At 36.7% G+C, this 9,051-nt stretch overlaps 1 pseudogene; it reads right to left on the reverse strand.

Annotated features, from left to right (window-relative positions):
- Positions 1-1,243: 1,243 nt before the first annotated feature.
- Positions 1,244-2,105, reverse strand: LOC101686676 (annotated as a pseudogene).
- Positions 2,106-9,051: the final 6,946 nt, after the last annotated feature.

The raw sequence follows: 9,051 nt of genomic DNA on the forward strand, positions 1-9,051 counted from the left end.
TTATAGATACAAAAACATATCTCTCTCAAATATATTTAACCTCACAAGGAAGTGGAGTTTACTTATTTTTTTTTTTTTAAAGATTTTATTTATTTGTCAGAGAGAGTGAGCGAGAGCGAGCACAGGCAGACAGAGTGGCAGGCAGGGTCAGAGGGAGAAGCAGGCTCCCTGTGGAGCAAGGAGCCCGATGTGGGACTCGATCCCAGGGCACTGGGATCATGACCTGAGCCGAAGGCAGCTGCTTAACCAACTGAGCCACCCAGGCGTCCCTGGAGTTTACTTATTTAGTGTTTACTGAAATATTAGGAACTTGGAGGAGAGAGATGTTGCTGTCAACTGTGTATATTATAAGAACCATATCTATTTCATACTTTTATTTACACATTTGTGTCTGATTTCTCTTTGCTCCTTTTACCATGGTTCTCCAGGTGTTATATACTCTTTTGGCAGATAATCATTTTTAAATCAAGTAACATATTAAAAATTATACTCTTATCTATAAAGAAAGAGTTTTAGTCTTCAAGTTGACAATAGAGCATGATCATTTTCTTTTTCTTTTTATTTCTTTTCCTCATGATTGGAGTGGATTTTATTGCTGCAGCCCAGACACCGGAAGATTTAGTCTCTCAAGGGAGTGCTCAGTGGTGAGGTGACTCCCGTGCTGAAGAGGACTGAGGCATGCTAAACTTGGACAGGTCCAGGCTGAGGTCTAAGAAGGTGTACAGGGTGTAGTCATGGTGCTGGAGGTTCCTGTACATGGTGTTGTTGAACAGCTTGGTGGGGCTGGCATCTTGAGAGGGCTTCTGTGTGTCATCCTGCTGTTCCTGGCGAGGCACCAAGTCTTGTTCTTTCCCTCAAGTTCCAGGTCCGTGGTCTTCTCCTCAAAAACTCCTTCTTAGGAACAAGAACTGACTTCAGATGTTGTACTCGTACCTGACCTTCCAAAATGTCCTCTTTAGCCTTCAGCATTTCTTCCTTTACCTTCTTCCTCGAATTTTCTTTGTTGAACAGGGAAAACGCTGCCTCCCCATCACCTTCCAGTACTTGTTTTTCCAAATGTCTCTCTGGTCTCAGGAGTTGCTGGCAGCTGTCCTGCTGCTCTGGTTCTTTCTGACAATTGCACAGGTGGTGGGCTGTAGACATCTGGCAGTGTAGACAATCCTGACTTTGTATGATCAGGTCAGCTTTTTTTTCTTTTTTTTTTTTTTTTTTTAAGTTCAGGTGGCTTTTGGCTTTATATTTTTTACCTGAACTGAGCATTTTCTCTGTTTTTTTCCTTTACATTTTGCTTCCTAAATTCTTTGTCTGCTTTTAACATGGGTTTTGGTTTAGTGTCTTTTCTGTCCTCTATTGGCTTCAGGGTGGGCCCTTTCTTCTTTGCCTGACAGGGCCTCTTTGGAGGAGTGAGTTCTGGCTGTTCTGCTGTGGCCAGGTCTTCTCTTTTGCTGACACTGCAAATTGGGGAGCTCTATTTGCAAGGGTACAGGAGGCCCACAGTTTTGGAAGCCTTCCTCTCCCCCTGCTCATCATCCAAGGATCAACCTTGGAGCTGTCACCCTTCTGGTCAGACTCTGAATCAGAGCAGCTGGACAAAGAGGACGATGAATCATCTGTCCCTCCGCTGTTCTCCTGAAAAGTTTGAATCTGAACCGTTTTCTTAATAGAGGCAGAACTTTTTGAGGAAATTCTATCAAAGTCTTTCTTGACAAAAATTCTGGAAGCCTTTCATCTGTGAATAGCATGCTATCATTGGGACTGGGGTTAGGGCTTGCTACCGTCTTGCCGTGATTCACAACTGATGGTTAAGAACTGGCTGAAGACTAGTTTTTAGACAATTCAGTTACTATTGGGGTGACTAGTAGTTTGCCTCTCTCCTTTGGTTCCACTACATTTTTTGGTGGACTTTCCTCCTTGGAATTTGGTGGCAGTCCCTTTTCTTTCTTCCCTGATTCTTCGGAGCCCCAGACTGTCCTTACTGCAGTAGAAGCAAGGCCACCATGATGGTCACGTGGCGGGGAGGGCTGGGCAAAGGCCAATTGAAAGTTGATTTTTTTAAGAGCTTCATAGTATTCCCACATATAGATGGCCATGCAGTGCTTTTCCATTGCCCAATTGCTGGACGTTTCTGTTTTTCACATGTTGCTGTCTTCTTTCATGTTTGATTTAAAATCAGAGTGAGATTAGAATATTTTAAGGCTATTAATATATATGAAATTTTATGCAAGACACTTTGTGTGAACCAACTCTTGAGTAAGTTTAAAAGTGAGACACTTTTTGTCTTTTAAATTTTTGCCAATTTAGGGCACCTGGGTGGCTCAGTCAGTTAGGTGTCTGCCTTGGCTCAGGTCATGATCCTAGGGTCCTAGGACTGAGCCCTGCATTGGGCTCCTTGTTCAATGGAGAGCTTGCTTCTCCCTCTCATTCTGTTTTAAATAAAATCTTAAAAATTTAAAAAAAATTTTTTCAAACTAATGATGAGGAGTTATATCACTATTGGCTAAACTTTGGTCAGCCATCACTGATGGGTTTTTTGCAGTTTTTTATTTGCCCTTTGAATTTTTATCTATATTTCTTTTATAGACAACAATCTCTTATTTCTATGTCAGATGAATATTTTCCTTAATAGTTTTATCATCTGTCTTTATTCTTTAAAAGACATTGCTCATTCTTAAGTTGGATAGTTGTTCTTTAGTATTTTTCTTCCATTTTATGTGTGTGTGTTGTCATTTGTTTCTGCTTACTTGTTTGCCCGTGACATATGTTTTGGTTATTTTATGAGATAAAGATGTGCTTTGATTTTTTTTCTCAAATTGTTTTTCTAAATGCTGGAACAGTTTTAGAAAATTGTTTAGAAAATTGTTCCAACATTACTTATCGGAAGTATGAATCCTTTGTCAAGAGATAGAAATTCCACCTCCAACATATATAGCGTTTATGTATTTGGGGGCCTTTAGGTCCCTTTCTTTGATCTGTTCCTCAATCCTTGCGGTAGTACAAGACTAATATTTTACAAGGCTAATATTTTAGAAGCTTGGAATGGTTCTAATACAGATCAATCTAATACAGATTCAATACAGGTAGAGCGTAACTCTCCTTGTTACTCTGTTCTTTCAAAGTTTCTCTGCTTTGTCTTACTATTTATTTCTTTCAGTGAAATATACTATCTTTTTTTTTAATTTGAAATCATTTTAAATCTCTAGGGAGGTATATGCATCAGACAAAGAAGTGTATGCCCTTTACCCAGATTCAGTTTTCTTTAGCACTTCCCCATTTGCTTTAGTACCCATTTGCATGTGCTATTATTTCTTTTTTATTTGAGGAAATGATGTGATTTTTAAAAATTATTTATATTTTTCACTTAAGGTAGTTTGTGTATGTTGCACCCCTTAATATTTCAGTGTTTACTTTCTAAGAACAAGGATATTCTCTTTTTTGATCATAGCATATAATTTATCAACTTCAGGAAATTTCATACACAACCTTTTTATCAAATCTACACTCCTTCTTTCAGATTTGTCCCAGTTTGTCCAGTATTGTCCCAATAATATCATTTATAGCTTTTTTTTTTTCCCTGCAGTAGAGAACTAGTCTGGATTGTTGGATTTGTCCTGTCTGCTTAGTCCCTTTTAGTCTTTCTTTGGCTTTCATGTGACTGACATTCTTTGATGAACACAGACAGTTATTTTCTGTAGTGTTCTGTATTTGGGGTTTGAAGATGGTCCCTTATAAGAAAGATTCACGTTATACATTTCTAGTGAGAATACTATGGATGTGATATGTTCTTTCCAGCATATCACATTGGGATCACATGATGTGCACCTGCCTTTCGTGGCTAATATTTATTGTGGCACCAGTCAGAGTATCGTCCATTTCTCTACTACATATTCAGTGCCTTTCCCCTTGCATGTAGGAAACGTTCTTCAAAAAGACATTCTGAGACCTTTATCTTTGATGATTCTGGTCTGAACCAACCTTCATGTAGTTGCAAACAGTGATTTCCTGAACCCCATCCCTTCCATATTTATTAGCTGGTACTGGAGCAGAAGGATGAGCCCTGAATTTATTTGTAAATGTACCTATTTGTTTTCAATGTGGACCCATGGATTCTTATTTAATAAGAATAATAGGTAGGTTAAAGTATCTCAGTGATCTTAATCATTTTGATGCTAAATTTGTCCCAGACTCAATCAGCTGGAACCAGTTGAATGTGATTCTTGTGTTCTTTTTGTTATAGTCTGTCATTCTTTGAGTACTATGGTTTCTTAATGAGGTGTAAGTGTATATGGTGATCATGAAAAAGCTTCATGATATATTGCTAGGCAAAAGAAAGCAAGGTACAAAAAATACGTACATAGTATTCTACCATTATGAAGAAAATGGAAAAATAATATACACATTCACGTATTTCTTGACAAGAAATTCTGTAAAGATAGCCCTCAGGAATATAGAAAGTGGTTACCCACAGTTGACAGACAAATAACCAGTGAAGACAAAAGTGGTGGTGAGATTTTGATACCAATGTCTTTTTTACAAAATTATTTTGAACCATGTGAATGTCTTAACCTTTGGAAAAAAAATAAATTATAAAGGTTAAAGCATTTATCTTCTCTTCTGTAATAGTTAATTATTCAATCAAATACTTTATGATAACGTTTCTTACTATAGGCTGACCTCAGAAATTGGAAAAAATATAAAATAGACCTTATTAAAAGTACCTGGGAATATGTGTAAGTTACGGGGTTAAAGGATATAGCTTAAAGAATACACTCAGTGGTATTATAATAATATTGTGTGGTGTTAGTTGGTAACTACACTTGTGAGAAAAATATGTATGGGTAATATTCACAGCAACATAAGTAGTTAATGATATTGGTACTCTAGAAAGAGATACATAATTCTACCTAGTTAACCGTTATTTCCCCCAAATAAGTTTGTGGCAGCAAAGTCGATTAAGTTGTATTTTTTTTTGAAATCAGAGTATATAGTTTTCTATATTCTGGTACCAGATGTTCCAGCTCTGGAGTCAGATATTTCTTCAAAGAGTCCTGTTTGGGGAATGATATTTAGAAAACAAAATCCGGCTTCTGGGTGGCTCATAGGCCCTAGGGCGTGATCGCTTTCAAGCCCATTCAAAACCAGTGCAGTTCAGAAGTTTCTTACTTTGACAAATCACTGATGTCTTCTAGGACAAGAAACTGATTTTTGAAGCAAAACAGGGTCCTTGGAACACTTTCGTATTTCACATATTTTAATCTCCCTTTCCCAGTGAAAACCCTGATCCCATTTTAAATACATTCACTAATTTGCTCAGTTCTATAACCCATGTAGTTTTGGAATCATAGCTCCATTAAACCAAACCTTCTAAAAAGAGTTCAATATTTGATAGCCGTTACTTATTTTTTTTTCTTTTCACTAGTAGAAGATGTATGTGAAAGTTCTGTGTTGAAAAGTTACCTACATTGGTGTACTTTGCTCTCTTCAGTGTTATTATTCATTTAAAATGCAGTTGGGGTTCATTAGTTAGTTTCATTAATTAATTAATTAATTAATTAGTTTCATTGATTAGTGTTTGTTTAGTAGTTAGAGTTTTAGTTTGTGTTTAGTTTTATTTCCATTGTTGCTGATTTAATTTTATTTATTTATTGCATATGTAGGATATTAACATGATTCTAAAAGTCAAGAGCATACCAGAAAAGGAGGAGTTTTTTTTTTTTTTTTTTTTAAAGATTTTATTTATTTATTTGAGAGAGAGACAGTGAGAGAGAGCATGAGCGAGGAGAAGGTCAGAGGGAGAAGCAGACTCCCCATGCAGCTGGGAGCCCGATGCGGGACTCGATCCCGGGACTCCGGGATCATGACCTGAGCCGAAGGCAGTCGTCCAACCAACGGAGCCACCCAGGCGTCCCGAAAAGGAGGAGTTTTGAAGGGTCTCTCTGTCCCTTATACCTCTCATCTAGCCCTTCCCCCGCCCTTGGTAGGTAACCAGTTTGATTGATTTTTGGTTTATTCTTCCTCTTCTTTCTTTGGAAAAATAAGCAGGTGCATGTATGTTTTCTTAATTTCCTTTGTTTCTTACACAAAGGTAGCCCACTTTTTATAATCTTTTACTTTGCTCTGTTTACTGAAATGTGTCTTGATAGCTACTCTCCACGCAGTTCACGGAGACCTCCTTTCATCTTCCTTGTGGGTACTGTGTTCCCCATTCGTCTGAGTACCGTAGCTTATTCCACTCATCACCTTTATGGGCACTTAGATAACTGCCAATATTTTGCACTTATGCATCATGCTGTAATGAGTGACCAAGTGCATATATGCTTTTGTATTGTTGGAGATATTTGTTCAGGTGTATTTTCAGAAACATGATTGCTGGATCAGATAACAAACACATACTGAGTTTTATAATCCATGCGCATATTCTCCTCTGTTGGGGTGGTTACTCTGAATTTCCACCATCGATATATGAAAGTGACCCTTTTCCCATGGATTTACCATGTTACACGTTGGATTTTTGCTATTCTTACGGTTGAGAAATTTGCATTTCTCTTAGTAAAAGTGAAATTGAACATCTTTTTGTATGTTTAAAAATCATTTTGAAATCATCTTGTAAAATATCTTTTGCCTTCTCTGTAAATTTTTTTTCATTTCCTCAATATTTTTTCTTATATAAGGAGTTTATTTGGTAAATAATGTAATTTTAGAAGTAAAGAGGAGATATTCTCTGATTTTTTTCCCAAATTAACATTGATCGACACTCTATTTCTTTTTTAAGATTATTTATTTATTTATTGACAGAACCAGAAGTAGGGGGAGCAGCAGGCAGAGGGAGTGGTAGGTTGCAGGCTCCCTGCAGAACAAGGAACCTGATGTGGGGCTTGATCCCATGACTCTGGGATCATGACCTGAACCGAAGGCGGATGCTTAACCTACTGAGCCACCCAGGCAACCCAACACTGACACTTTAAATAAACATTATTAATATTTCCTCAATGTTTAAAAATTATAAATGTTAAAAAAAAGTAACAGAATATTATTGAAATACTTTTTCCTAATTTTTCATTTGTGTTTTGACTTTGCTTAGAATGGTTTTGTTTTTGTGTGAGAAAACTTTTCCCTAGTTATATTGAGATATAATTGACACATGAAAATTTTATTTTATGTACTCATATGCACCAATCTCTCTTTTTTTAATTGAAGTATAGTTGATACACAGTGTTACATTAGTTCAGATATATAGCCAGTTCTCTATGTTTATGGGTCTGTTTCCGCCTTTGCTCATTTGTTTCATTTTTTTTTTTTTTTTAGATTCCACATGTAAGTGAAATTGTATGGTATTTGTCTTTCTCTGTTTGACTTATTTCATTTAGCATAATACCCTTTAGGTCCATGCATGTTGTCACAAATGGCAAGATCTCATCCTTTTTTATGATTGAGTAATATTCCTATGTGTGTATATATATGTGTGTGTGAGTGTGTGTGTGTCTTTATAGGTTGTTTCCATATCTTGACTATCAAAATAATGCTGCAATAAATATAGAGGTGCAGATAACTTTCCAAATTAATGTTTTTGTTTCCTTCGGGTAAGTACCCATTGATGGAATTCTTAGATCTTATGGTATTCCTATTTTTTATTTTTTGAGGAGCCTCCATATTGTTTTCCATATTGGCTGTACCAATTCACATTCCCACCAACAGTGTGCAAATGTTGCTTTTTTCTCCACATCTTTGTCAACATTTGGTACTTACCTTTTTGATATTAGTCATTCTGACAGGCATAAGGTGATATCTCATTGTGGTTTTGATTGGCATATACCTAGTAAATGTTGGACACAAAGCTAATGTTTAAAGATTTTAAAACTCTTTACCCTCAGGAAGACTGGAATATGTATAATTCTGCATCTCATCGAAAATTCCCTTTTTATGGATCTACTTCAATATTCATATAAAGATATTAATTATTATTATTTTTTTTTACCAAAGCACTGATGGCAATGTCCCTACTGGTAACAGATAAATAGAAAACTTAAATCTTTAGCAGTTGATGCTGCATAATATTTCCAAGAGTTTTATCGAGTTGTAACCATGTAATTTAATTTACCTATAATTCAAAGGTTCATTGTCTTTTTTATGGGAAAAAAAAAAATCTGTCAGTCAGGGAAATACATAATGCCCACAGAGAGACACTAAATTTTTCACTGTGAAGACAAAATACTGTGTATGAATCCATCACCCATTTCCCTAGCTCAACCTTATTTGACACATTTAATGAAAATCACTGACGGCTCCAGGTATCATAAACTACTCTCTAAAACAAAACAGAGAAGTTACAATACTTGCATATTTCACATTGAAGGGGTGATGAAAACTTCACTTCAGACATTTATTCTGTGATTTCAATAAGCGTAGTTAAAATTTTAGCTCAGGAGCCATAAATCACCATATGCTCTGTTCCGTCTAGGCTTGGACTTGGAACCTTGGATGTTGACAAAATTATCATATTAATTTGAGCTTTTCCTGGGTGTTTCGATTTAACTTTCGGTATTTCTTTTCCCCAAGACTTAAAAAAGGCCTTTCATTTAAAATGCATTACTTAGGGAACTCTTTTAATGATCTCACTTCCTTTCATTAAGCAGGCAAAATCACATTTCTTTGAAACATATCTGCCCAGAATTTGATTATTGAATGGAGATGAGTAATTTTTGGATGTGTGGAACATCTGTCGGGAATTTTGGAAAGGAATCGCCAACTCCGCTCCTGTGACTGATTTCCTATGAAAGCAGCAAAAACATTCTATCAGGGAGTAAAACTAAAGCTGTCTCCATAGGGCAGTTATAAAATGCAGGGGAAAGCTGGGGCAACTTACGGCTTCCTAAATGCCTGATTTCATGGTTTGCCGCCCTCCCTGCTCCTCACCCCGGACTCCTCCACGTGACCCTCCTTAATGCGCATCTCTGATCCTCTCATTCCTTTCTTCCCAAAGCTTTATAACATCCCAACACCTACTAGACAAAGTCCAGATGCCTGGATATGCGACTTAAAATCCCCCACAATCAG

Source organism: Mustela putorius, unplaced genomic scaffold, assembly GCF_011764305.1.
Source record: "Mustela putorius furo isolate JIRA1106 unplaced genomic scaffold, ASM1176430v1.1 tig00000407_pilon_pilon_pilon, whole genome shotgun sequence".
Taxonomy (NCBI): Eukaryota; Metazoa; Chordata; class Mammalia; order Carnivora; family Mustelidae; genus Mustela; species Mustela putorius.